General features: G+C 47.9%; 1 long non-coding RNA gene across 1 annotated transcript in view; it reads right to left on the bottom strand.

Moving 5' to 3' along the window:
* Window positions 1-261: 261 nt before the first annotated feature.
* The window catches only part of LOC119979714, a 248,169-nt gene continuing 220,710 nt past the window's right edge, over window positions 262-27,720 (bottom strand). The window contains exons 2-3 of the long non-coding RNA XR_005463772.1: window positions 10,707-10,922; window positions 262-845 (exon numbers count right to left, since the gene is read on the bottom strand). This is a non-coding gene — a long non-coding RNA (uncharacterized LOC119979714). The remainder of the gene's footprint in view (window positions 846-10,706; window positions 10,923-27,720) is intronic.

Below are 27,720 nucleotides of genomic sequence, written 5' to 3' on the forward strand. Positions count from 1 at the left end.
GTGCTTTCCTCCACTGAGCTTCCGCCTTTCTGGTAGTCAATAGGTCGAATCTGGCCTGAAGGCTACGCCTCTCCCCCAGCAATCCCTCCTCTGGGGCCTCCGCATATCTCCTATCCACCTGCACCATCTCCCCTATCAGTCTCTCCCTCTCCCTCTGCTCCCCCCTCTCCCTATGGGTTCGGACGGAAATCAACTCCCCTCTAGTCACCGCCTTCAATGCCTCTCAGACCGTCCCCCAAGACAAACAATCATGATATCTGTGTATGATACACTTTGTGAGCTAGGGGGTTTAAAATGTTGAAAATGCAATTCAAAAGTGAAGTTGACAATCTTTAGTCTCAATTTAAAACCAGAAGTGGCTAAGTTTAAACAGAAAGCCTTAAAATAGTACTGCAGGCTATCAGGCTGGACAGCCTGCTGCTCTCTGTGAAGACACAGTGACCATAAAATGCCCCTGGAATGAAAATGTGAGAGACATGCTCAAATGGGTAATATGGACAAAAGCAGTATTCACTTAGCAGAGAGGTGCAAAGCCTCACCTAATGCCCATTAACAGAGAAAAACTGTGGACTTAAACTGATAAATCTGTTATTTACTTCACATTTAGTCACAATTGTCAGACTTACAGCAGTTAAAGCATCCCTTCCCCCTACTGTGACTCAATAATTAAAGATCTGATCCAGCGTTGCACAACACCACAGAGTGTAAAGATTCAAGGTTCCAGGTCTGTGCTCAATTAGTTAATTTCAGCCTGAACCACACTGGAGATGCTACAATTGTCCTGAGTGGATAGAGGGAAAATCATGCAAACTTCATGCTCCAGACTGCTGTTCGATTATCCACTGCTGGAAAAGAGCACATGTATAGATGTGTGAGGACAGCAGTTTGGACAGCTTACTGCTCTCTGTAATGACAGTAACAATAAAATGCCCCGGAATGAAAAGGTGAGTATTGGCGAATGGGTAATTTGGACAAAAGCAGTATTTACAAATTCATAATGGTTATCGAGGTTTAGACATCAAGGATAACCATTAGTTGAGGTGGTGGCTGGGACTGTTTTGAAAGTACCAACTTTTTAAAAACAAAAGGAGAATAGGAAGAACAAAATAGGTTAAAGATAACCTTCTATTGGCTTGAGAAAATGGAAGTTGCTTTTATTTACGCCTTGGTTCCGTGTGGAGTTTGCACATTCTCCCCGTATCTGCGTGGGTTTCGCCCCCACAACCCATAGATGTGCAGAGTAGGTGAATTGGCCACACTAAATTGCCCCTTAATTGGAAAAAAAAGAATTGGGAACTCTAAATTTAAAAAAAAATTATTTTCATTTTTGTTGTTGCAAATGAAGGAGTTTGACTTGCACTCCATAGCCTGTGGTAACCTCACTTAAAAGGAAACGAGAGGGAGGGAGGAGACTGCTATTTTTAAAATTCTTTATATTGGGGGTCACGTGGTGTGAACGCAGGAGCAGCTGCGTTTACACGAACTCTGGCTCTGCTAGTCTTTTAATCCTTTATTTTATCCTGGGCTGGGTTCTCCAGTCGCCGACGCCGAAACTGCATTCGGCGATTGGCCAGAGAATCCCCATTTACGACCAAATTGGGGGCAATGCCGCTTTCTCGATGCTCCGCCCCCTCCAAAGTGGCATACTGGGGGAGTATGCCACACAACGTATCGACGGACTCAGGACAGTGCCTGAGGCCCGCCCCCCTGATGCTCCGCCCCAAACCGGCCGAGTTCCCGACGGAGTGGGTCTCTCATGCTGTTTTTCTTTTCGGGAACTCAGTCCAGCGACGCCAAAGTTGGGGAAGGGCCGACCAGCGGGCAGGGTGTTCTTTTTCATGGGCTGGGGGCACTGTGAGGGTGTGGTCCGGGGCACGCGAGCCGGCCAAAGTCGGAGCACTATTTTGCATGCCTGGTCCGCCAGCAGCCGGCGCCATGCTGCATGCGTGGGACTTGACAATTCTCCGGGCCATATCGACAGCTAGAGTCGGGTGCCTTGTTGCTAGCCCGCAGCCAAACGGATGATCGGTGGCTGTTTTCTGTCATAAAATGCCATCGTTCCGACACAGGCGTGGGGACATAGCATCAAAATCAGAGAATCCACCCCCTGTTGTTTTTTTAAAATGTTATTCAGTCAGTTTTTAAGATTTTAACATTTTATATATAAAACAAAATGACCCAAAGCAAAAAGAATAACAAAAGAACCTCCCCACTCTCCCAACCAACCCACCTATAACTCGAAAAATAACCCCGCCATCCCTACCCGCTTCCATTATACCCCCCCCTCCGCCCAGAAACTGATGGCAACCAACTCTTTAAAGTGCTGAATAAACAGACCCCATCTCTTCTGGAACCCCTCAAAGTGAACTTCACCTTCTCAAGATACCTTCTCAAGGAAAATCATGTTTGACAAATCTACTAGAATTCTTTGAAGATGTAGCTAGTAGAGCTGACCAGGGAGAATCGGTGGATGTGATTTATTTGGACCTTCATATAACAGATTACTTTTTTTATTTTTTATTTTTTTAAAGTAGCCAATTATTTTTTCCAATTAAGGGGCAATTTAGCATGGCCAATCCACCTAACCTGCGTCTTTGGGTTGTGGGGGTGAAACCCACGCAGACACGGGGAGAACGTGCAAACTCCACACGGGCAGTGACCCAGGGCCGGGATTCGAACCCGGATCCTCAGCGCCGTAGGCAGCAATGCTAACCACTGTGCCACCGTGCTGCCCTATATAACAGATTACTATGTGAATTTAAAGAACATGGGGTGAACTGTGAGGCGGATGCAGAGATGCGGAGATTTGGGCAGGCTGAGTGAGTGGGCACATGCATGGCAGATGCAGTATAATGTGGATTAATGTGAGGTTATCCACTTCAGTAGCAAAAATAGGAAGGCAGAGTATTATTTGAATGGGAGAGAGAGAGAAATTGAGAGAGACGGATACCTTGGTGGCCTCATGCATCAGCCACTAAAAGTAAGCGCACAGGTACAGCAGGCAGTAAAGAAGACAAATGGCATGTTGGCCTTCATAGCGAGAGGAATTGAGTATAGAAATAGAGATGTTTTACTGCAATTGTATAAGGCATTGGTGAGGCCACACCTGGAGTATTGTGTGCAGTTTTGGAGTCCTTGGGCTGGATTCTCCCCTACCTGGCGGGGCGGGGGGTCTCGGCGGGACGGAGTGGCGTGAACCACTCCGGCGTTGGGCCACCCCAAAGGTGCGGAGGGGCTAGGTTTGCGCCCCGCCGGCTGGTGGGAAAGGGGCTTGGCGCCACGCCAACCGGCGCCGAAGGGCCTCCGCCGGCCGGCCCGAGTTGGCGCATGCGCAGGAGCGCCAGCGCATGTTGGCGTCATCCCCGCACATGCGCAGAGGACTTTGTTTCCGCACCGGCAATGGCTGACTGCTACAGCCGCCGGCGCGGAACAATAGAGTGCCCCCACGGCACAGGCCCGCCCACGGATTGGTGGGCCCCGATCGCAGGCCAGGTCACCAGGGGGGCACCTCCCGGGGCCAAATCCCCCCGCCCCCCCCAAGAATCCAGAGGCTGCCTGCGCCACCAGGTCCCGCCGGTAAGGACTTACTCCAATTTACGCCGGCGGGACTGGCAAAAGACGGGCGGGACTTCGGCCCCTCGCGGGCCGGAGAATTCAGGCAGCCCTGGGGCCCATTGAGTTGTGCCGGACCCCGCCATTCTCCGAGGCAGGCGCGCGACTCATGCCAGGCTGATTTTTGGGGGGGCAGGAAAATTGGGAGGGCGGCAGGGGCGGGATTCACGCCGACCCCCAGCGATTCTCCGACCCGGCGGGGGGTCGGAGAATCCCGCCCCTGATCTGAGGAATGATGCTCTTGCTATGGAGCGAGTACAAGAAGTTTTACCAGACTGATTCCTGGGATGGCAGGACTGCCATGTGAGGAGAGACTAAATCGATTAGTATTATATTAATTGGAGTTTAGAAGAGTGAGAGGGGCTCTCATAGAAACTTACAAAATTCTAACAGGATTAGAAAGGATAGATTCAGAAAGAATGTCCCCGATGGTGAAGAGTCTATGACTAGGGGTCATAGTTTGATGATAAGGGGTAAACCTTATTGGACTGAATAAGGAGAAATGTCTTCACCAAGAGAGTAGTAAACCTGTGCAATTCGCTACCACAGAAAGTAGTTGAGGCCCAAACATTGTGTCATTTCAAGAAGGAATTAGAGATAGCTCCTTGGGGCTAAAGGGATTGTGGGATATGGGGGGAAGGTGGGATCAGGGTATTGAACTCAATGATCAACATGATAATGAATGCTGGAGCAGGCTCGCAGTGCCGAATGGCCGCCTCCTGCTTCTACTTTCTATGTTTCTATACAGAAACTCCATCAGGTCCCCCAGCCATACTGAGGCATTGGGCGGAGAGGCTGACCTGCACCCCAATAGAACCCTCCATGCGAGCAATCAGTGAGGTGAAGACTAAAACATCCGCCCCTGTCCCCATCTGCAACTCCAGCAGGTCCAACACCCCAATCATGACCCCCAGGGGGCTGGGCTCCAAGTCCAAGTGCAAGGTCGCTGAAATGGTGCTGAAGAAAGATCCCAACATTTCTCCAACTTTGGGCAGGATCAGAACACATGTACATGGTTGACCGGACCCCTCCCACACTGCTCACAAATACCCTCCACCCCCTCAAATAACCAGCTCATCCTTGACCTCATCAGGTGAGCCCTGTGTACCACCTTTAACTGTATTAACCCCAGTTTCACACACAAATATTTCTCTGGGGGAAACGGAAGCGGGGCCATTGCCAGTGCCCGCAACCCAACCCCCCTACATGAACCTGCCTCCATCCTCAAACACATTGCCTCTGGCTCCCTACCCCACACCTACTCGCCGTTCACTGCCCAATGATAATACATCAGATACGACAGCTCAAAACTCCTGACTGTCTCCCTCTCTGAAGCACCGCCTTCTGAATCCTCCTACCTTATCTACCCAGACTAACAAGAAAATCAACCATTCCACCTCCAACAAAACACTTTCGGTAAGAAGACTGGTAAACACTGGAATAAAAGCCACGGCAAAACATTAAATCTTTACCTGGCCTGCCAATTACAGGGGTGACTGTCCCACCTTAACAAATCAGCCTTACCAGGCTCTTAAAATTCAATTTACGTTGCCAAGCCCAATCCCGAGCCACCTGTACCCCCAGATACCTGAAGTGAGAAGTCGCCACATAAAACTGCAACCCCTCAAAGATTCATAGCACCAGGGACCTGGGTTAGATTCCTGGTTTGCGTCACTGTCTATGCGGAGTCTGCACGTTCTCCCCGTGTGTGCGTGGGTTTCCTCCGGGTGCTCTGGTTTCCTCCCACAGTCCAAAGATGTGCAGGTTAGGTGGATTGGCCATGATAAATTGCCCGGTAATGTCCAAATGTTAAGTGGGGTTGCTGGGTTACGGGGATAAGGTGGAGGTGTGGGCTTAGGTTGGGTGCTCTTTCAGGGGTTGGTGTAGACTCGATGCTGAATGGCCTCCTTTTGCTCTGTAAATTCTATGTCTATACCACCCCTGGTAGGGAGACAAAAGAGCACCCGCTCTTTTCCAGTTTTAATTTGTCTCCTGAAAAAGCCCCAACTCGCTTAAGCAGCCCTATTGTATCCCTCACCACGGAACCCGGGATGGAAAATACAACAGGGAATCAGCATACAGGGACATCCTATGCTCCTTCACGGACCCCCCCCCCCCCCCCCCCCCCCCCCCCCCCCTATCACTATCCCCCTCCACTTAGCTGAGCGACTCAGTGCAATGGGCAAAGGCTCCATCACCAGAGCAAACAAAAGGGGGACCAAGCAGCTGAAAATATCACGAGTTCACCTCATTCGTGAACACTCGCATTCAGTTCCTTACACAATAATTTAACCCACGCCAAAAACTTTAAAAAATAAATTGAAGAGTACCCAATTATTTTTTTCCAATTAAGGGGAAATTTAGGGTGGACATTCCATCTACCCTGGACATCTTTTTGGGTTGTGGGGTGAGACCCATGCAGACACTGGGAGAATGTACAAACACCACATGGACATTGACCCAGGACTGGAATTGAACCCGGAGCCTTGGCGTCCTGAGGCAGTAGTGATAACCACTGCGCCACCGTGCCGCCCTCCCACTCCACAAACTTAGGCCCAACCCAAACTGTTCCAACACCGCAAACAAATAATTCCACTCTACTCAATCAAACGCCTTCTCTGCATCCAGTGCCACCACCACCTCCTGCTCCCCCCCTTCTGATGGGGAGAACACCACATTTAACAAGCGCCGCACATTCGAGGACAACTGTAGACCCTTTACAAACCCCGTCTGATCCTCCCCAACTACGTGTGGAAGGCACAGCTCCAACCTAAGTGGCAACACTTTGGTAAGAATCTTAGCATCCGGGGGTGGCATGTGGCGCAGTGGTTAGCACTGGGACCCGGGTTCAAATCGCGGTCCTGGGTCACTGTCCGTACAGAGTTTGCACATTCTCCTCATGTCTTTTTTAAAAATAAATTTAGAGTAGCCAATTATTTTTCTTTTCCAATTAATGGGCAATTTAGCATGACCAATCCACATAACATGCACATCTTTGGGTTGTGGGTTGTGGAGGTGAAACCCACGCAGACACAGGGAGAATGTGCAAACTCCTCACGGACAGTGACCCAGGGCCGGGATTCGAACCCGGCTCTTCAGCGCCGTAGTCCCAGTGCTAACCACTGCACCACCATGCTGCCCTGGGAATGCATAATAAGGGACAAAGAAATGGCTGAGCAATTGAATACATACTTTGGTTCAGTCTTCACAAAAGAGGACACAAATCAGATATCAGAAATGTTGGAGAATGAAAGGTTAGTGAGAGGGAAGAACTGAGGGAGATCAATATGAGTAGAGAAATGATGCTGGGAAAATTGATGGGATTGAAGGCGGATAAATCCCCAAGGCCTGATAATCTGCATCCCTTAAGGAGGTGGCTCTGGAAATAGTGGATGCATTGGTGGTCATCTTCCGGGATTCTATAGACTCTGGAACTGCCCCTGCAGATTTGTGGGTAGTTAATGTCACTCCAATATTCAAAAAGGGATGTAGGGAGAGAACAGGGAATTATAGACCAGGAAGCCTAACATCGGTAGTGGGGAAAATTCTTGAATCCATTATCAAGGACTCTTTTGTGGAACATTTAGAAAGCAGTGGCAGGATCAGTCAGAGTCAGCATGGATTTTTGAAGGGAAAATCATGCTTGACAAATCTGTTGGAATTCTTTGAAGATGTAACTAGTAAAGTTGACAAGGGGGTGCCAGTCAATGTGGTATATTTGGACTTTCAGAAGGCGTTTGTCAAAGTATCGCGTAAGAGATTATTGTGCAAGATTAAAGCGCATGGGATTGGGGGACGGGTACTGAGGTTGATAGAAAAACTGGTTGGCAGAGAGGAAAAAAAGAATAGGAATTAATGGGTCCTTGTCAAATTGGCAGGCAGTAAATAGTGGGGTACCACAGGGATCAGTGCTGGGACCTCAGCTATTCACAATATATATTAATGATTTGGATGAGGGAACAAAATGTAACATCTCAAAGTTTGCAGATGATACCAAGTTGGTTGGGAGGGTGAACTGTGACGAGGATGCAAAGATCCTACAGCATGATCTGGACAGGTTGGGGGAGTGGGCAAATCAATGGCAGATTCAGTATAACTTGGATAAATGTGAGGTTATTCACTTTGGAAGCACAAACTGGAAGGCAGATTACTACCTGTAATTAATAATTAACGGTTATAAATTGGGAGAGGGGAGCCATCATCGCTGGCCCAATCTAACCTCACTTGAATTGCAGGTAAGTGTATTTTTCATAGTTTCTTGTATAAACCTCACCCATGAACCAGTGGAACAAAGACCGCCTGTAACAATAACTACGGGAGTAACGTGAGCTGTATAGGATTTACTGTGGTAAAACTTTCAAAGGTGTTTCACAGAGAATAAACAGAGCTTTTGTGAAGTAACATACAGTTTGGTTGACGAGTAGAGTTCTGTTTTAAGGAGTGTTTTAAAGGTTGGATTGTAAGTAGACAGAGAGCACCGAGGAGGGAATTCCAAACAGCGGGGCCAAGGCAACTGGATACTTTGCCACTGAGAGTGAAGATGGAAGTTGGCACAGGGGCCAGAGTCAGAAGGTTTGTGGATGCAGGTGGGGGGCATAATGCTGGAGAAGGTTGATGAAGGGTAGTTGGTGTTCTATAAAATTTGCATAGACATAAACATTCAAGTTTGATCTATTAGGTAATGGGCAACCAACATTGCTCAATGGGGACGGGGTGATGGGCCGTTGGTAATACAAGGTGCAATTGATAAAGTTTTGTACAGTTTGGAATTTATGGAGCATGGAGACTAAAAGGCTGACAAGAGGATATTAGAGGAAGGGCAGCACGGAGGTGCAGTGGTTAGCACTGCTGCCTCACGGCGCCGAGGACCCAGATTCAATCCCAGCCTCGGGTCACTGTCCGTGTGGAGTTTGTACATTCTCCCCGTGTCTTTGTGGGTCTCACCCCCACAGCCCAAAAATGTGTAGGGTAGGTGGATTGGCCACACTAAATTGCCCTTAATTAGGAAAAAAAATAATTGGGTACTCTAAATTTTAAAATAATCTCAGCCACCGTGTACAGTCTGGTTGAGCTTGCATGGTCTATCAGAGGATGAAGTTGATGGCAAGGGTGCAGAATCTTCGATATGTGGTTGAATATACCGACTTTTATTTTTCTGATGCTCAATTGTAGGAAACTTACTCATTTATGACTTAAAGCCAGGCAAGCAATCAGCCAATATGAATGGCCTGGAAATTGTGCTACTGCCAGGTTACCCCTGCTGGGGATCGGGCCTGGGGGTTCACTGCCCTTATGAGGTGGGATGAGGGGGGCTCAAGAACCCCCTAACAGGTATGTTGGGATAGGTCCGGAGGCCACGGTGGGTGGTTAAAAATGGCGCCCCGATCTCTCCCTGCTTGTCATAAGAACATAAGAACTAGGAGCAGGAGTAGGCCATCTGGCCCCTCGAGCCTGCTCCGCCATTCAATGAGATCATGGCTGATCTTTTGTGGACTCAGCTCCACTTTCCGGCCCGAACACCATAACCCTTAATCCCTTTTTTCTTCAAAAAACTATCTATCTTTACCTTAAAAACATTTAATGAAGGAGCCTCAACTGCTTCACTGGGCAAGGAATTCCATAGATTCACAACCCTTTGGGTGAAGAAGTTCCTCCAAGTTGTCCGTGCAGGAAATGATGGAGGTATGTGCGGGCAACGCTGAGTCCCATTTGCGAGCAGGGCCATTCCCGACACTTCAGGTGCGAGAAGCACCCAGCTAAACGCGTCCAAAACGGGACTCTGTTTTATTCCCATTAAATCGCACCCCCTGCAATTGGCATTCTCTGGCATTTGTTACGAAGCCTCATTAATGACAGTCTCCATGCAGATACACTTTCGCCGCTGTAATGGACTCCTACTGCATGCAACTCAGCATTTCCTGACCACAGTAAACACAGTTAAGAACAATTCACAAACTCCTCAGCTCAGCTGTTTATATTTTTGATCTGTTGGAGGAAGTCTGGATTCAAACTACACATTTCCTCCATGCCATAACCAGTGTATTTCCTTTCTTTGTCATCTTTAATGCATTAATATAAGTCCAAGGTCCAAGGTCCAAATATTGGAGCTCATCCTAACTGCAGTTTTACTCCATAAAGGGCTGGGGATAGCCCTTTATGGAGTAAAACCATCCTGTCTAAACTTGTTGGTTGGAATTACTGGCGGGACTCTGGGAGCTGATGTCTCATTCCATACAAATGATTGTGGTCTGGAAATGCATCGCCTTGAACTTTCAAAAAGAAATCAGAGTCTTACCTAAATGGAGGAATTTGCAGAGCTATGGGGAAAGAACAGGTACCGCATAATGGGGCAAGCAGCCGCCTTCTTATGTAGCATCATTGTAAGTCACCAAAGGGGGAATTCTGTACAAAAAGCTTCTCGAATGTCTCTCTCTAACTTGCTGTTTTAAAGTGTCAAACATAGAAAGGAGAGTGGACTTACAGTAATCAGCGCGTCTTCTTTTCTCTCCCCTAATTTTCTCAACTCCCTTTCTGAAGGCATGAAATTTTGTTGGTATAAAGTTTCATGGGCGGGCCACTACGGCAGCGCAGTGGTTAGCACTGCTGCCTCATGGCGCCGAGGTCTCAGGTTCGATCCCAGTTCAGGGTCACTGCCCGTGTGGAGTTTGCACATTCTTCCTGTGTTTGCATGCGTTTTGCCCGCACAACCCTAAAGACGTGCAGGGTAGGTGGATTGGCCACGCTAAATTGCCCCTTAATTGGGAAAAATGAATTGGGTATTCAAATTGTTTTTTTTAAAGTTTCATGGGCATTAGCAGCCCTCAGTACCCCACGTAAGGGGGCTAGATCATGTAACTGGTTCTGTCTGTTCATTGTCTGGCGGTTCCTCCAATTTCTCATAGAATATCCACTCTACTGGCTTGGCAATGCCCCAAGAGAGTACAGTACAGGAACAGATTCACTAACTGTAAAACTATATGTGACTAAAGTGAGGATTTCCCTTCCTCTACATGGTGCCAAAGCTCATAGCCGAGCTGAAATATTTATAGGACAGAGAATATCCTGGTCACAGTGCAGAAAAACAACTGTCTCACCTTCCTGTCTTGTGTGTTGGATAAATATCCTGCTTAATATTAAGGAAGTCATCCCATCAAAATCTTAAAGGAGAACTGTACTTTTCTTCTCTTTCAAGTGAAAGTCCATCACTTTCTCATTTTTGTCATTCTTGTAGATTACGAAGATCCCATGGCTTGTGTTGACTGAACAGATTTTAGTTGGGGCAACAACTGGTGCTATTATTGACATCCATCCTAAGGAGAGAGAAAAACATAATCAATCAGGGTTCCAACACTTGATATCTATGCAGTGATTACCACTGGAAGGCATTGATGAGGATGGGAGCAAAATGTAGCATCTTTCTGAACAGGTTACTAAACTCACTGCTCTAGTTTACATATGTGAAATGGCCAGGCTATCGACCATGGTTGGCCTCTGTGGAAGCAAATTCCAGCAAGAATCAGCATCTTCAGGAGAAAGAGATGGAGGGTAAAGGACAAAGAAGCACGTTTGATTAGTGACCCTTCCACAAACATTCACTCTCTCCGCCACCAATGAACGGAGGCAGCAGTGTGCACCATCAACAAGATGAACTGTCACGGCGCTGAGGTCCCAGGTTCGATCCCGGCTCTGGGTCACTGTCCGTGTGGAGTTTGCACATTCTCCCCGTGTCTGCGTGGGTTTCGCCCCCACAACCCAAAAATGTGCAGAGTAGGTGGATTGGCCACGCTAAATTGCCCTTTAATTGGAAAAAATAATTGGGTAATCTAAATTTATTTTAAAAAAATTATAGAAAAAAACAAGATGAACTGCAGGAACTCACCAAGGCTCCTTCCAAACTTCCTCCACCTTCCAAAACAATGGCTATTACCATCTATGAGGACAAGAGCAGCAGATACTTGGGAACACCACAAGCTGAAAGTGTGCTTTGCGCAAGAGCAGTGGGGGAGAGCACATTCACATCCAGATTGAGACAGAGGCAGAGTGAGTGTGGGTATCGGGAATTTGGAACAGGATGAGAATTCGGGGCAGAGCGGAAAGAAGTGATTTTTGCTTTTTGTTCTTGCTTTCTAACTTTTTAAATCTTCAGAGAGTGGTCTTGCCCTGCTTCAGCAGTAGATGCTACAAAGGATAAAGCTTATAATTTATAAGGGACGGCACGGTAGAGCAGTGGTTAGCACTGCAGCCTACAGCATTGCTGCCTACGGCGCTGAGGACCCGGGTTCGAATCCTGGCCCTGGGTCACTGTCCATGTGGAGTTTGCACATTCTCCCCGTGTCTGCGTGGGTTTCACCCCCACAATCCAAAAATGTGCAGGATAGGTAGATTGGCCACTCTAAATTGCCCCTTAATTGGAAAAAAAATTGGGTACTCTAAATTTAAAAAACAAAGCAGTGCAGCCTACAGCGCCGAGGTCCCAGGTTCGATCTCGGGCTGGGTCACTATCCGTATGGAGTTTGCACATTCTCCCCGTGTCTGCGTGGGTCTCACACCCACAACTCAAAGATGTGCAGGGTAGATGGATTGGCTACGCGAAATTGCCCCTTAATTAGAAAAATAAATTGGGTACTCTAAATCTATTTTTAATAAGTTCATAATTAGTAGTGGTTTATAGTTTGTAAAGGCTACATTCAATAGTAATGAGCACCAGGAAAGAAGAGCCTTACGGAATTGGATATAATCTGATATGAAGCAGCTTCCAAAGGATTATGGCAGGAGAGCTCAAAGCTGTGGTTTGCTCCTTGTGCGCCATGTGGGAAGCCAGGAATATTTCCAGTGCCCGGGGCCAGCATGTGTGCAGGAAGTGTCTCCAGCTGCAGCTCCTGGAAACCCGTGCCAAGGTGCCAGCTGGAATTTGAAACTGCTAACCATCCTCAGCCCCGTTGATGCTGACAGGGGTGTGTACAGTACTTTGGCTTCCTGAAGTCAATGACAATGGGGGAGTGTCTCAAATGGCACTTATTGGACTTGATCTACCTGAAATGGGACTGAGTCCTGTAGTACGTGAGATTAGACCGGTGTTTCCGGTGCTTGGATTAGTGAGAAACACTCCGCTATCTACCACCTACCCAGATAGATACGAGGTCTCAGCGGGGAACTCCACGATTAATAAGTTTCCTGCACTGAGAAGCACCACTCGACGAAACTCCTCCTTGCAACGAGAGATCAGGGTGGCATTTTTAAATGGCATCCGATCTCTCAAGCCCCCAACGTGACCCCCAGCCCTCCCAAGCCCCAAATCATTATAAGGGCCTCCCACACCTGCACAGGGCACACCCTGGCCCAATCACTGTCACACAAAAAATGCCAGGTTGGCACCACCAGCCTGGCATCCTGGCTGTGCCCCTGTTAGCTGGCAGTGCCACCTGGACAACTTGGCAGTGACAGGCAGGCACCCAGATGGCACTGCTTGGGTGCCATGGTGGCACCAAGAGTGCCAGGGTATCATCCTGCCAAGAGGACATGCACCCGGCAGCCTTCAATCCCCTGGGAGACTCCCATGAATGCTGTTCCATCTGGTCCCTGTTTGTGGAGAACAGCATTGATTAGATCTCACACCTTGGTTAGATCTCAGCAATGCATATTAGAGTGAGACTAGCCGTCTCACTAATATGCAGATTTGCCAAAAAGTGTCTCGCGGGTTTGCGTTAGATCTGGCGAGGCATGGCAGGCTGGGTAGATCCTGGAAGTGGGATCTCCTAGCACTTACTGGTCACATTGCGCCACGTGGTTTTTTGAGTGCAACATGACTGGTAGCTCCAGCCCAGAAATATTTCCGTTAGATCGTGCGCTTAAACACAGAATTAACAACATTTACATTAAAGAAATAGTTTTACAATTACCAGTTAAACAGTTCTCAAGTGAAATGAAAAAACTGAATGTACTATCTACACCTGCCACTAATTCCAATTAAGCAAACTAACACAGTTCAAATGCCACTTATAAATAATATTAAATAAATAAATGAACCTGGTGTTGTAAGACTTCTTACTTATAAATAAAGTTAACAAAACAGGTTACTAGTTTAGTTGTAACTAGACTTTGGAGAGAGTTTGTTTCAAGAGCAAATCAATACACTTTTGCTCAACCTAACAGCATCTGGCAAAATTGCTGTTCAACTTAAAATCCTATAACAAACTGCAAAACTATAGACAAACCTGTCTCCTCCCATTAATTCCATGCATCCCACTATGTTCCATGGCCTGCTGAGCTAGAACTAAATACAATCCCTCATAAATTATCTAAACTCCAGGGAATCTCTAGCAATCAAAACACTATTCCATTAGCCCCTCATCTGTAACCAAGTAAGTGGTTAAAATCAATAATTACGTCACCTTTTTAGACTTCTTAATCACAGCTTTAGTTGACAAACTGCCTGTATGTAGTTTAAACCTCGTTTTTTAATAGCATTACTGCAACAGAATATAAAATAATCATTTCTACATTCATCATGCTCACCATCCTGACTTGTAAATATATCATCACCATTCTTTCACTGTCGCTGGGTCAAAATCCTGGAATTACCTCCCTAGCACTGTAGGGCAGAATTTTACATTCCCCCCAAGGTGAGTTCTGAGGCGAGGCACATAGAATTGAATGGACCATATTCCCCCAGGAACCCACCACCCAAACCCAGACGCAATTTCACATTTGATGGCCGCTTAAGGGCCCTTTCCTGTCCAGCCTCAATTTTTAGGCTGGCGGGAGCAGGTTTGTGGAGGGAAAGAATGGGACTCACAGACTTTAGTTTGGCAGGCTTTCTACTTTGCTTCCACACTAGGGGCACTATCTAAGGGCCTCACCATGTTCGACTCGGGACGCGGCAAGGCCGGTAAATCTCGCCAGAAGCTTCTCACGTGATTTACAACTTTTGTTACGACTCGCAAGATCTAACGAGATCTTGTGAGGTGTCGCGATCTAGATCCCACCCATTGAGGACGGGATCCAGATTTGCATATTCAAGTGAGTAGTTAGTATCACTTGAATATGTCTGCATCAAAGTTACCCAAGGTGCAGGATCTAATGGCCTTGCCTCGGAGACCTCAAGCAGGCGCCATTTATCACTGGTTTCCACAAAGGTGGACCAAGTGTGCCGGCACTTGGAGGGGTCTCCCAGGCAATAGGGTTCCCTGGGAGGTTAGGCTCTGGCCAGGGTGGAACACTGCCACCCCAATGCCACCTTGGCACCATGGCACAGTCAGCCTGGTACCTTGGCAGTGTCACGCAGGCACCCTGGCAGTGCCACCTGGGTGCCAGCCTGACAATGCTGAGGTTCCCAGGTGGCATCTTGCCCGTGCTGGGGATCGGGCCCGGGCGTGCCCTGACCTTATGAGGTGGGGTGCGAGGGGCTTGATGACCCCTTAATTGGTCTGTTGGGGGGGTCCAGATGCTGTGATGGGGGTGTCCAGAGAAAATGGTGCCCCAATCTCTTCCTGCACTGATGAGCTGAACTCGTCAGTGATGGAAATGAGCCTAAGAGCGGCCTCGATGGGGAATTCCTCGCCGAAGCCCAGAAATGAAGCAGAGTCCCGTTTAACAGAGGGGTCCTTCTCAGCGCCTGAAGCCCCAGGAAACATCCCGCTAAATGTGCCCAAAACGGGACTCTGTTTCAATTCCATTAAATCGCGCCCAACGTATGATAAAAATCAAAGAATTGGTGATATGAGAGGATTGCAAATGTTTCATTGATCGTATCAAAAATGTTCATCCAGGACAGTATTCCTTCAGAAGATTACGTTTTGATGGTTCCATAATGGCATAAATCATATATGATATACAAAAAGCCAATCTTAGTCAGACTTTATGATAGACTGGTTCCTTATGAACAATGCATTTGAAATAAACCTACCGGAAAAGGCACTGGAGCTTTTGGAAATGCATTTGGAATCTGAAGTATTGTTCGGTAATCATTGTAATAATGGAACCCAGAGTGTACTTTAAAAAAATGTTACAATGGCCCTGTGGTATACCCAGAGGCTGCTAATGAAATCAATTTATTAATCCATGGCCACACCACCAAAGTTCGCACATTATGTGATTGTATTTATGTTAAATTTTGCCAGGTTTTGTTTCTGCTCACTGGATCATCTCCATCAAGTGGAGCAGATCAATGCAGCAAGTGAGAAATTGTAGCTCTGATTTAATGGGTGGAGTTGAATATTTAGGACATCTTCAGAAAGGAAGAAGAACAGATTTATTTGTATAAAGGCAATTTGATAAAGGCAATGATAGGGCGGGCACGATGGCGCAGTGGTTAGCACTGCTGCCTACGGTGCTGAGGACCCGGGTTCGATCCCGGCCCTGGGTCACTGTCTGTGTGGAGTTTGCACATTCTCCCCGTGTCTGCATGGGCTTCACCCCCACAACCCAAAAGATGTACAGGTTAGGCGGATTGGCCATGCTAAATTGCCCCTTAATTGGGTATTCTAAATTTATTTAAAAAAAGATAAAAGCAATGATGTGTCAGGAGCCACTAAAATAGGATCTCTCGTTGTGGATCTGTGTCTCAGGAAAACACATTCCTTGGGCAGTATTTAATGGAGGTAATAGGGATCTTGGCTGCTGGCTGGAGTGCTGCAGGAAGGCCTAGCGAACTAAATGCGCCTCAAGTACAAGATCGCGGATCCCAGGGGCAGAGGTCCTGCCTGTTGCTGGTCAATTTGAGACCCGCAGATTTATTGAACTGCGGTTTCACTGGGGAAGTGGGGGCTGTTGCTGGTACAACACCCACCCAGTTTCATCACAAGGCCACAGATATGATAGTGGGAGGGGAAGGGCAGCACGGTGGCGCAGTGGTTAGCATTGCTGTCTCATGGCGCTGAGGTCCCAGGATCGATCCCGGCTCTGGGTCACTGTCCGTGTGGAGTTTGCACATTCTCCCCGTGTTTGCGTGGGTTTAGCCCCCACTACCCAAAAGATGCGCAGGGCAGGTGAATTGGCCACGCTAAATTGCTCCTTAATTGGAAAAAATGAATTGTGTACTCTAAATTTATTTTTTTTAAAGATAGTGGGAGGGGGCATAATAGGGGCGGGCGTTCAGCAGCTTTGGCAGGGGATGGCTTTCAGTTAACCCCCACTCTTCCGGATTCCCAAGTAGGCACTGAGTTCCTTTGAGTGAGGGATCCTGAATAAACAATGCTGCATGGGTTTGCTTGTCATGTTCCTCACATGGCGAGCTTCTGCCTGCCACTCTATTAGTGGTAATGGGATGAGGTCTTTAAGTGCGCATTAATTGTCTGCTAAGGACCTCAATTGGCAGTGGGATGGGAAGGTGATCCAAAGCCTTCCCTCCCTGAGTGGAATGCAGTGTGGTCCCCACCTGCCCGTCTCTGCCTAATGATTTGTCTCCAACACCGAACTAGGTCGTGGGGTTGGGGGGGGAGGGGCACATCATCAGGCAGAGCGTAAAATACACATCAGAGATATAAAACGTGATACAGTAGGGCATGGCTTTCCTCTTCGGTGAGTCATTTTGTATTTTCTCCAGTTTTCCCCCTTCCCTGGTTAAGAAGATGTAAACTGCTCAGGACCTTTCCGAATCCTGAGGCGAAATTCTCCAACCGCGTTTACCCCGTGACCGGAGAATCCTGCCTGAGGTCAATGGATTTTTTCATTCTATGCAGCTCGCCCGTGGCGTTCTTGCGGCGGGCGGGGTGGGAGAATCCAGTCCTGGTGTGTAATCCTTCATCACCTGGTGCGTAATCCTTCATCACCTGGTGTGTAATCCTTCATCACCTGGTGCGTAATCCTTCATCACCTGGTGTGTAATCCATCATCACCTGGTGACTGTTTAATCCCTCATCACCTGGTGTGTAATCCTTCATCACCTGGTGCGTAATCCTTCATCACCTGGTGTGTAATCCATCATCACCTGGTGACTGTTTAATCCATCATCACCTGGTGTGTAATCCTTCATCACCTGGTGTGTAATCCTTCATCACCTGGTGTGTAATCCATCATCACCTGGTGACTGTTTAATCCATCATCACCTGGTGTGTAATCCTTCATCACCTGGTGACTGTTTAATCCATCATCACCTGGTGTGCAATCCATCATCACCTGGTGACTGTTTAATCCATCATCACCTGGTGTGTAATCCATCATCACCTGGTGTGTAATCCATCATCACCTGGTGTGTAATCCATCATCACCTGGTGACTGTTTAATCCATCATCACCTGGTATGTAATCCATCATCACCTGGTGTGTAATCCATCATCACCTGGTGTGTAATCCATCATCACCTGGTGTGTAATCCTTCATCACCTGGTGTGTAATCCATCATCACCTGGTGTGTAATCCTTCATCACCTGGTGTGTAATCCTTCATCACCTGGTGTGTAATCCATCATCACCTGGTGACTGTTTAATCCATCATCACCTGGTGTGTAATCCATCATCACCTGGTGTGTAATCCATCATCACCTGGTGTGTAATCCATCATCACCTGGTGACTGTTTAATCCATCATCACCTGGTGACTGTTTAATCCATCATCACCTGGTGTGTAATCCATCATCACCTGGTGTGTAATCCTTCATCACCTGGTGTGTAATCCTTCATCACCTTGTGTGTAATCCATCATCACCTGGTGTGTAACCCATCATCACCTGGTGTGTAATCCATCATCACCTGGTGTGTAATCCATCATCACCTGGTGACTGTTTAATCCATCATCACCTGGTGTGTAATCCATCATCACCTGGTGTGTAATCCATCATCACCTGGTGTGTAATCCATCATCACCTGGTGTCTGTTTAATCCATCATCACCTGGTGTGTAATCCTTCATCACCTAGTGACTGTTTAATCCAGCATCACCTGGTGTGTAATCCATCATCACCTGGAGTGTAATCCTTCATCGCCTGGTGACTGTTTAATCCATCATCACCTGGTGTGTAATCCATCATCACCTGGTGACTGCTTAATCCATCATCACCTGGTGTGTAATCCTTCATCACCTGGTGTGTAATCCTTCATCACCTGGTGACTGTTTAATCCATCATCACCTGGTGACTGTTTAATCCATCATCACCTGGTGTGTAATCCATCATCACCTGGTGTGTAATCCATCATCACCTGGTGTGTAATCCTTCATCACCTGGTGTGTAATCCATCATCACCTGGTGTGTAATCCTTCATCACCTGGTGACTGTTTAATCCATCATCACCTGGTGACTGTTTAATCCATCTCTCTTGTGTCTCCCTGTACATTGCCTTGTCAGGAGTACATCTCCAGATAACATGGCTGAAATCAAATGGTGTGTAATCCATCATCACCTGGTGTGTAATCCATCATCACCTGGTGACTGTTTAATCCATCATCACCTGGTGTGTAATCCTTCATCACCTGGTGACTGTTTAATCCATCATCACCTGGTGTGTAATCCTTCATCACCTGGTGTGTAATCCTTCATCACCTGGTGACTGTTTAATCCATCATCACCTGGTGACTGTTTAATCCATCATCACCTGGTGTGTAATCCATCATCACCTGGTGACTGTTTAATCCATCATCACCTGGTGTGTAATCCTTCATCACCTGGTGTGTAATCCATCATCACCTGGTGTGTAATCCATCATCACCTGGTGTGTAATCCTTCATCACCTGGTGTGTGATCCTTCATCGCCTGGTGACTGTTTAATCCATCATCACCTGGTGTGTAATCCATCATCACCTAGTGTGTAATCCTTCATCACCTGGTGTGTAATCCATCATCACCTGGTGTGTAATCCTTCATCACCTGGTGACTGTTTAATCCATCATCACCTGGTGTGTAATCCATCATCACCTGGTGTGTAATCCATCATCACCTGGTGTGCAATCCATCATCACCTGGTGTGTAATCCTTCATCATCTGGTGACTGTTTAATCCATCATCACCTGGTGTGTCATCCTTCATCACCTGGTGTGTAATCCTTCATTGCCTGGTGACTGTTTAATCCATCATCACCTGGTGACTTTTTAATCCATCATCACCTGGTTACTGTTTAATCCATCTCCCTTGTGTCTCCCTGTACATTGTCTTGTCAGGAGTACATCTCCAGATAACATGGCTGAAATCAAATGGTGTGTAATCCATCATCACCTGGTGTGTAATCCATCATCACCTGGTGACTGTTTAATCCATCATCACCTGGTGTGTAATCCTTCATCACCTGGTGACTGTTTAATCCATCATCACCTGGTGTGTAATCCTTCATCACCTGGTGTGTAATCCTTCATCACCTGGTGACTGTTTAATCCATCATCACCTGGTGACTGTTTAATCCATCATTACCTGGTGTGTAATCCTTCATCACCTGGTGTGTAATCCATCATCACCTGGTGTGTAATCCATCATCACCTGGTGTGTAATCCATCATCACCTGGTGTGTAATCCATCATCACCTGGTGTGTAATCCTTCATCACCTGGTGACTGTTTAATCCATCATCACCTGGTGTGTAATCCATCATCACCTGGTGTGTAATCCATCATCACCTGGTGTGTAATCCTTCATCACCTGGTGACTGTTTAATCCATCATCACCTGGTGTGTAATCCATCATCACCTGGTGACTGTTTAATCCATCATCACCTGGTGACTTTTTAATCCATCATCACCTGGTGACTGTTTAATCCATCATCACCTGGTGATTGTTTAATCCATCATCACCTGGTGACTGTTTAATCCATCATCACCTGGTGACTGTTTAATCCATCATCACCTGGTGACTGTTTAATCCATCATCACCTGGTGACTGTTTAATCCATCATCACCTGGTGACTGTTTAATCCATCTCTCTTGTGTCTCCCTGTACATTGTCTTGTCAGGAGTACATCTCCAGATAACATGGCTGAAATCAAATGTCATAGAGGCAAGAAGAATATGTACTTTCCAGTTTATAACTTTATTTTAATCATGGTGTTATTCTTCGCACAGGGCTAAATCGCTGGCTTTGAAAGCAGACCAAGCAGGCCAGTAGCACGGTTCGATTCCCGTAACAGCCTCCCCGGACAGGCGCCGGAATGTGGCGATCAGCAGCTTTTCACAGTAACTTCATTTGAAGCCTTCTCGTGACAATAAGTGATTTTCATTTCATTTCAAATGTTCTCCTGTTTCCACTTAAAAGCTTGAGATTCACAAACACTTTGTAGTCTCTGAAACGTCACCAAATTCTTATTCTTCTTAACTTTGTCAGGTGACTACAAGCAAGCCTGATCATGTCCTCAACCAATGCCTAAGACCTTCTTTCAGGGTCACTGGATTGCAAACAAGTATAGGTACAATTGTGAATATCATTCAGTTTTGTAGCCCAGGGACACAGAGGCTGATTGTACCTTGGCCCCAACAGGGATTGAAGAACCCAACCAAAAACCCAAATACAAAAATATATTCTGGAATCTTCCCTAGAGTTGGGTATGTGTCTTTTTAATGATCCTTTATTCAAGTTATGACAGGAAATTATTGCAATAGCAATTTATTTCCACATTCTTTTGAAACTGCTGACTCATTCATGCCCCCGGGTCATTTCTGCAAGCCTTTTACACATTCGTAAACTGCTGACTCATTCAGTCTCCCACATCTTTCTCTGGCGTGCTGGGGCAGCATTTATTTAAATCTCCAACGTTTTAATTGAAAAAATCTGTTTAGGTTATTTACTGCCCATCAAACTAGCCCACATGTGGGTTATTATGAAGAATAACAGCATGAAGATAGGGAGGGGGTAAACTGGATGCAAACAGCTCTCTCTGGCTTTCTCAAAACATTTGCTTTGGCTGCTGGAGTTGAACTGAGAATTAGGGAACTGGCTTTCAGTCAGTGAAACATTCTGGAAAACAAACACTTCTTCAAAGTCTAAGAAGGAGCCACTCTGGCTCTGCTCTGGATACATTGGGGAATAGAAAGAAGGGGTGGAGGTAGGAATAGGATCTAACTGTTGTTCTCTAAATTGAGAAATACCAATAAGGGCCCCATATACGCCAAGCTTACAACAAAGCTGACATCAATATAAACATATGATAGGAAACAAATAGTTACACTTAATGTGAAGTGAGACAAAGGCTTACAGCATTATTTTTGAATTACTTACACTATTGCATTCCCTCCCAAAACCCTGCTCTCAGGCCCCTACCTTCCGGTTTTAACTGTTTATAAAAAACTTACCTTGCCCGACTCCGGTACCTGTTAGGGTTACCCCAGCAGTCAAACCAGCACTAACTGTCCACCCATTTTATGGGTTGACATAGCAGACCAGGCCCAGAGGGTCAAATATGCTTACTGCCTGCAGTTTAAAATTATAGTTGGCCAAACAGGGGAGAGAAAGCAGTGGGTAAGTGGATAAGAAGTTCAAATCAATCTCATGGACAAAGAAAATGCCAGGAGCAAGGAGATGCATCAGATAGTATCCATGTAGAGCTAAGTGTGTCAGTCATGGTTTAGTTAGCAGCACACTCACCATTGAATCACAAGGTTCCGAGTTCAAGCCCCACTTCATGGCTTGAGTACAAAAATCAGGGCTTATGCTCTAGTGCGGTACAGAGAGAGCATTGTACTGCACTATTCTGTAATAACCCTCAGGTGACCCATTGATCTCCCCTGGAGCTCATGAAATATAAGCTTCCCCGCTAATGGGTGGAGGTCCATCAGCCAAGGCTCATAGAATCAACCCTGAAAAGGTGGCCTGGATTGGGACCTGCATGATCGGTAGTCCTGCTTGGGACCTATCTGCTGTACGCCATGTTGCGGCCTTTTCTTTTGGCTAAAGTAAACTGCCGTTTCAATTCACTTTATTGGGCCGACTGAGCTTTTATACTGGCGACGAGGAAAAAACAATGGCTGCGATTTTGGACACCGGGCAGCACTTGAATTCCTCAGCAGGAGAGCAAGGTTGGCGGGATGAAAAAATGCCACATTTTGGAAGGCACGAGGCCTTTAATACAGGCATGGAAGTTCGGACCCAGTATACCGAATAGATGCGGTATATTTTCCAGGCAAATGATATTGCAGGAGACGACCAGCAAAAGATAATACTCCTGATCATGTGTGGAGCCCCAACTTTCAGTGTGATCAAAAAGCCTTACCTACCCCACAACCCCAGTTTCGAAGGCCTTTAGTGAACTCATGGAACTTGTCGCAAACCATTACGAGCCTAAACCATCAGTGATTGTGCATAGATACCAGTTCAACACGGCTGGGCAAACCCCAGGGGAATGGGTCACAGAATTCCTGATGTCCCTTCGCAAACTGGCTGCGACTATAGCCCATCCCTCCCGGAAATGTTGTGAGACCGCCTTGGGTTAATAACATGGTGACTCAGGGCAGCACAGTGGCGCAGTGGTAGCACTGCAGTCTCACGGCGCCGAGGTCCCAGGTTCGATCCTGGCTCTGGGTCACTGTCCGTGTGGAGTTTGCACATTCTCCCCGTGCTTGGGTGGGTTTCGCCCCCACAACCCAAAGATGTGCAAGGTAGGTAGATTGAACACTCTAAATTGCTCCTTAATTGGAAAAAATGAATTGGGTACTCTAAATTTATATTTAAAAAAAACATGGCAACTCAATGGGAATTGTTGGCAGAACCATCCTTGAGGGTAAAACGTGCCATGGAACTATCCCTCTCATGTGAAAATGCATTAAAGGGGGTCCAGGAACTCCAGTGCTCCATAGACTACCATGTACATAGCGTCGGCCATCTCCCACTCTGACGAGTAAAGCCCCCCAAAGATTAGGACCTTTGGGATTCAATCTCCACCTGAGCAATGTCGTAGTCAGGCCCACTGGCCAAGAACCACCACAACCTGCCGAGACATCTCTCCTGAGGCGAGGGAAGGAGACTCACAACAGTGCTGCACTTGCAGTCGCAGGAACAGTGACAGCCAGGGGCACCAGAATCGACATCAAACGCACTGCCCTGATTGGATAATACAAGCACCCCAAGCAGGGCTCTACATATTGCCCCCAGCCCGATGAGGATGATTGTATGGAACTAAATTGCATTATGGCACCTAAAGTATCCCCAATTAAGATAACCCTCCAAGTGAATGGCCTCCCTTTGGATATGAAAATAGATATGGGGGCTACTGTCTTGATCATTGGACAACAGGAGTTCAGGAAACTTAATTTGGGGATCCAGCATCTGGCCTAAGATGAGTACCGCCCAGGCGCACAGATTGCACATGCAGATGCTGTCGCCGATTCCCACAGTCTATATGCCCCCATCCCTGCCAGTAGCATAAGACCATAAGACATAGGAGCAGAATTAGGCCACTCGGCCCATCGAGTCTGCTCCGCCATTCAATCGTGGCTGATATTTTTCTCATCCCCATTCTCCTGTCTTCTCCCCATAACCTCTGAACTCCTTATTAATTAAGAACCAACAATTTCTGTCTTAAAGACACTCAGTGATATGGCCTCCACAACTTTCTCCGGCAAAGAGTTCAACAGTTTCACCACCCTCTGGCTGAAGAAATTCCTCCTCATCTCGGTTTTAAGGATCGTCCCTATAGTCTGAGATGGTGTCCTCTGGTTCTAGTTTTTCCAACAAGTGGAAACATCCCCTCCATGTCCACTCTATCCAGGCCTCACAGTATCTTGTAAGTTTCAATAAGATCCCCCCTCATCCTTCTGAACACCAAGTACAGACCCAGAGTCCTCAACCGTTCCTCTTACGACAAGTTCTTCATCCCAGGGATCATTCTTGTGAACCTCCTCTGGACCCTTTCCAAGGCCAGCACATCCTTCCTTAGATACGGGACCCAAAACTGCTCACAATACTCCAAATGGGGTCTGACTAGGGTCGGGATTCTCCATTTTGGAGACAAAGTCCCCACGCCCGCCGGAAAACGGGCGAGAATCACTCCGGACTTTTTCCTCAAAAGTCCGGGGTGATTCTCCGTTTTCCAAAGGGCTAGCAGAACCCCGCCGTGCGTACCGCAGCTCTGGCTGCCAGCGGGGCCCTGCTGTCCAGACCACGCGGCCGCGCATGTCCACGCCGGCCGCAAGCGGGTCCGCGTATGTGCATGGCGGCTCACCTCGGCGCGGTCACCACCGACATGGCGGCGCCAATCAGCGGGCCGGCGCAGAGTAAGGTAGGTCCTCCCCAGATCGTGAAGTCCCGTCGATCGGTGGCCCCCAATCGCGGGCCTGGCCACCGCTAAGGCCCCCCCCGGAGTCAGATTCCCCACGGCCCCCACCGGAACCTCCACTGCGGCCGCGGGACCCAGCTCCTGCCGGGTGGCACCAGATGTATACCGCGCCGGTGAAAGTTCAGCCGGTTGAACGCGGAGAATCGCCGCGGTGGCCTCTGACAACGGTCCCCCACCGGCGCCGCGTCGACCGTGCGCGCGCGACAGGCGGGTCCACGGAGAATCACTGAAGCGCTGTTGCGCCGGATTTCCGGCATGAACGGGTATTCCCCGCCCCCTCACCGGGCTCGATTCTGGCTCGGAGGGTCGGAGAATCCCGTCCCAGATCCTTATACAGACTCAGAAGTACATCCCTGGTCTTGGATTCTAGCCCTCTCAACATGAATGCCAACATTGCATTGCCTTCCTAACTGCCAACTGAACCTGCAGGTTAACCGAAACAGAATCATGAACAAGGACTCCCAAGTCCTTCTGTGCTTCTGATTTCCTAAGCATTCCCCCATTTAGATAATAGTCTATGCCTCCATTCCTCCTTCCAAAGTGCATTGGCGGGATTCTCCGAGCCCGCACCGGGTCAGAGAATCCCAGGGGGGCCGTGCGAATCCCACCACGCCGGTATGGCGTGGGACGCGATTCTCCGGAGAGCGGAGAATCGGCGCCATTGGCGCTGGCGCGGTTCTGGTCGGGGGCCACTCTACGCGGCCCCCCTGGTGATTCTCGGCCCGGGATGGCCGAGCGGCTGTTCAAAAAACCCGAGTCCCGCCGGCGCCATTCTAACCTGGTCTTGCCCAGCGGGACCTCAGCGTGAATGGATCCGGGAGCGGCTTGGTGTGGGGCAAGGGGGGGCCTCTGCCGTTGCCTGGCTCGTGATCGGGGCTTACCGATTGGCAGGCTGGCCTCTCGGGCTGGGGTTCCGTTGTTCCGTGCTGGCCCCTGTAGCCCTACGCCATGTTGTGTCGGGGTTGGCGCGGAGAAGGGAGCCACCGCACATGCAGGGCAATTGCGCCGGTCCCACTGCGCATGCGTGAACCCGCGGCGCCCATTTGACACCGGGATCAGCAGTTGGAGTGGCGTTGGTCGCTCCAGTGCCGTGCTGGCCCCCTGTAGGGATCAGAATTGCTGCTCCTGAGGCCATGTTGACGCCATCGGGAAACGCGACGGCTTCAACACTTAGCCTCAGGATCATAGAATCCCGCCCCATATCTTCGCACTTTTCCACTTTGTATTCCATTTGCCACTTCTTTGCCCACTCTCCTAGCCTGTCCAAGTCCTTCTGCAGTCTGCCTGCTTCCACAATACTATCTGTCCCTCTGCACATCTGGCCTGGTTTAGCACAGGGTTAAAGAGCTGGCTTTTAAGCAGACCAAAGCAGGCCTGCAGCGCTGGTTCAATTCCCGTACCAGCCTCCCCGAACAGCCGCCGGAATGTGGCGACTAGGGGCTTTTCACAGTAACTTCAATTGAAGCATAATTGTGACAATAAGCGATTTTCATTTCATTTCATTTCACATCTGCATAGAGCTGGTTTAGCTCAGTGGGCTAGACAGCTGGTTTGTGATGCAGAACAAGGCCAGCAGTATGAGTTCAATTCCCATACCAGGTTACCTGAACAGGCGTTGGAATGTGGCGACTAGGGGCTTTTCACAGTAACTTCATACCCGTGACAATAAAAGATTATTATTATATCTTTGTATCATCTGCAAACCTAGTAACAGTGCCTTCAGTTTCTTCTTCCAGATCGTTAATGCATATTGTGAAAAGTTGTGATCCCAGCACCGGCAGCCATCCTGAAAAAGCCCCTTTATCCCCACTCTGCCTTCTGCCAGTTATCCAATCCTCTATCCATGCCAGGATCTTACCCTGAACACCATGGGCTCTTAGCAGATGAAGTTGTGTTGGCCCTAAATTTAATGGACACGTTACCTGTCACAGCCTCACAAATTTCTGTATGGACTCAAAAGAACCCTACATTTGCAATATTGCACAATGTCATCTTACATGGGGTACTACAGGGAAAACTCCCAGAAGAACTGAGCATTCGCAACTGAGCAAAACAGCTGTGTAGAGGGCAGCATCCTCCTATGGGGACCCTGCATGGTCGTCCTGAGACAAGGCGGAAAAACCATTTTGCAGGACCTGCACAGCAGACGTCTGGGGGTTTCTGAAATGAGGATGCTTATCTGGAGCTACGTTTGGTGGCCAGGGCTCGATGGCGATATTGAGAGGTTGGTGCAACAGTGCGAGGCATGCGAACAACATCAAAAACTCCTGCCATTAGCCTCGCTCTACCCATGGGAGTGGCCGGGGCACCTGTGGGTGGCATTTGAACACCGACTTCACCGAGCCTTCCTGGGGTCAATGTTCCTTCATATATGCCCACTCAAAGGGCATCGATTGTATACGATGAATACCGATGCCTTCCACCACTTTGCAAGTCACCATAGAGAAGCTACATCAATCATCAGCATCCACAGTATTCCAGAGGTGCTTGTCACTACCCCTTTCCCAATTGAGGAATTTCAGGGGTTTATGCAGACCAATGGGGTGAAACCCATTTGAACCGCCCCATATCTTCAAACGGTCTGGCTGAGCAGACAGTGCAAACCTTTAAGAGGGGCATGAAAAAACAAACTACACGGTCAAGCTGGAAGAAAAATGTTTTAATTTAATTATTGGACCACGCCTCATGTTATGACTGGGGTAGCAACGGCAGAACTACTGATGGGCCGACAGCTCGAAACTCATTTAAACTTGACATTTTCCAACCTTGGTGGGAAGATGGAAAAGAAACAAGACCTCCAGAAGACGGATCATGATCACCGGAAGCAGGATAGAGTGTACAAACCGGGGGACGTAGTATAAATCCAGGGTTGGGATTCTCCATCAGCTGACGCTGAAATCGGGAAGCATGATTGGGCGGAGAATCAGTTC

The sequence above is a fragment of the Scyliorhinus canicula genome, chromosome 1, assembly GCF_902713615.1.
Source record: "Scyliorhinus canicula chromosome 1, sScyCan1.1, whole genome shotgun sequence".
NCBI lineage: Eukaryota > Metazoa > Chordata > Chondrichthyes > Carcharhiniformes > Scyliorhinidae > Scyliorhinus > Scyliorhinus canicula.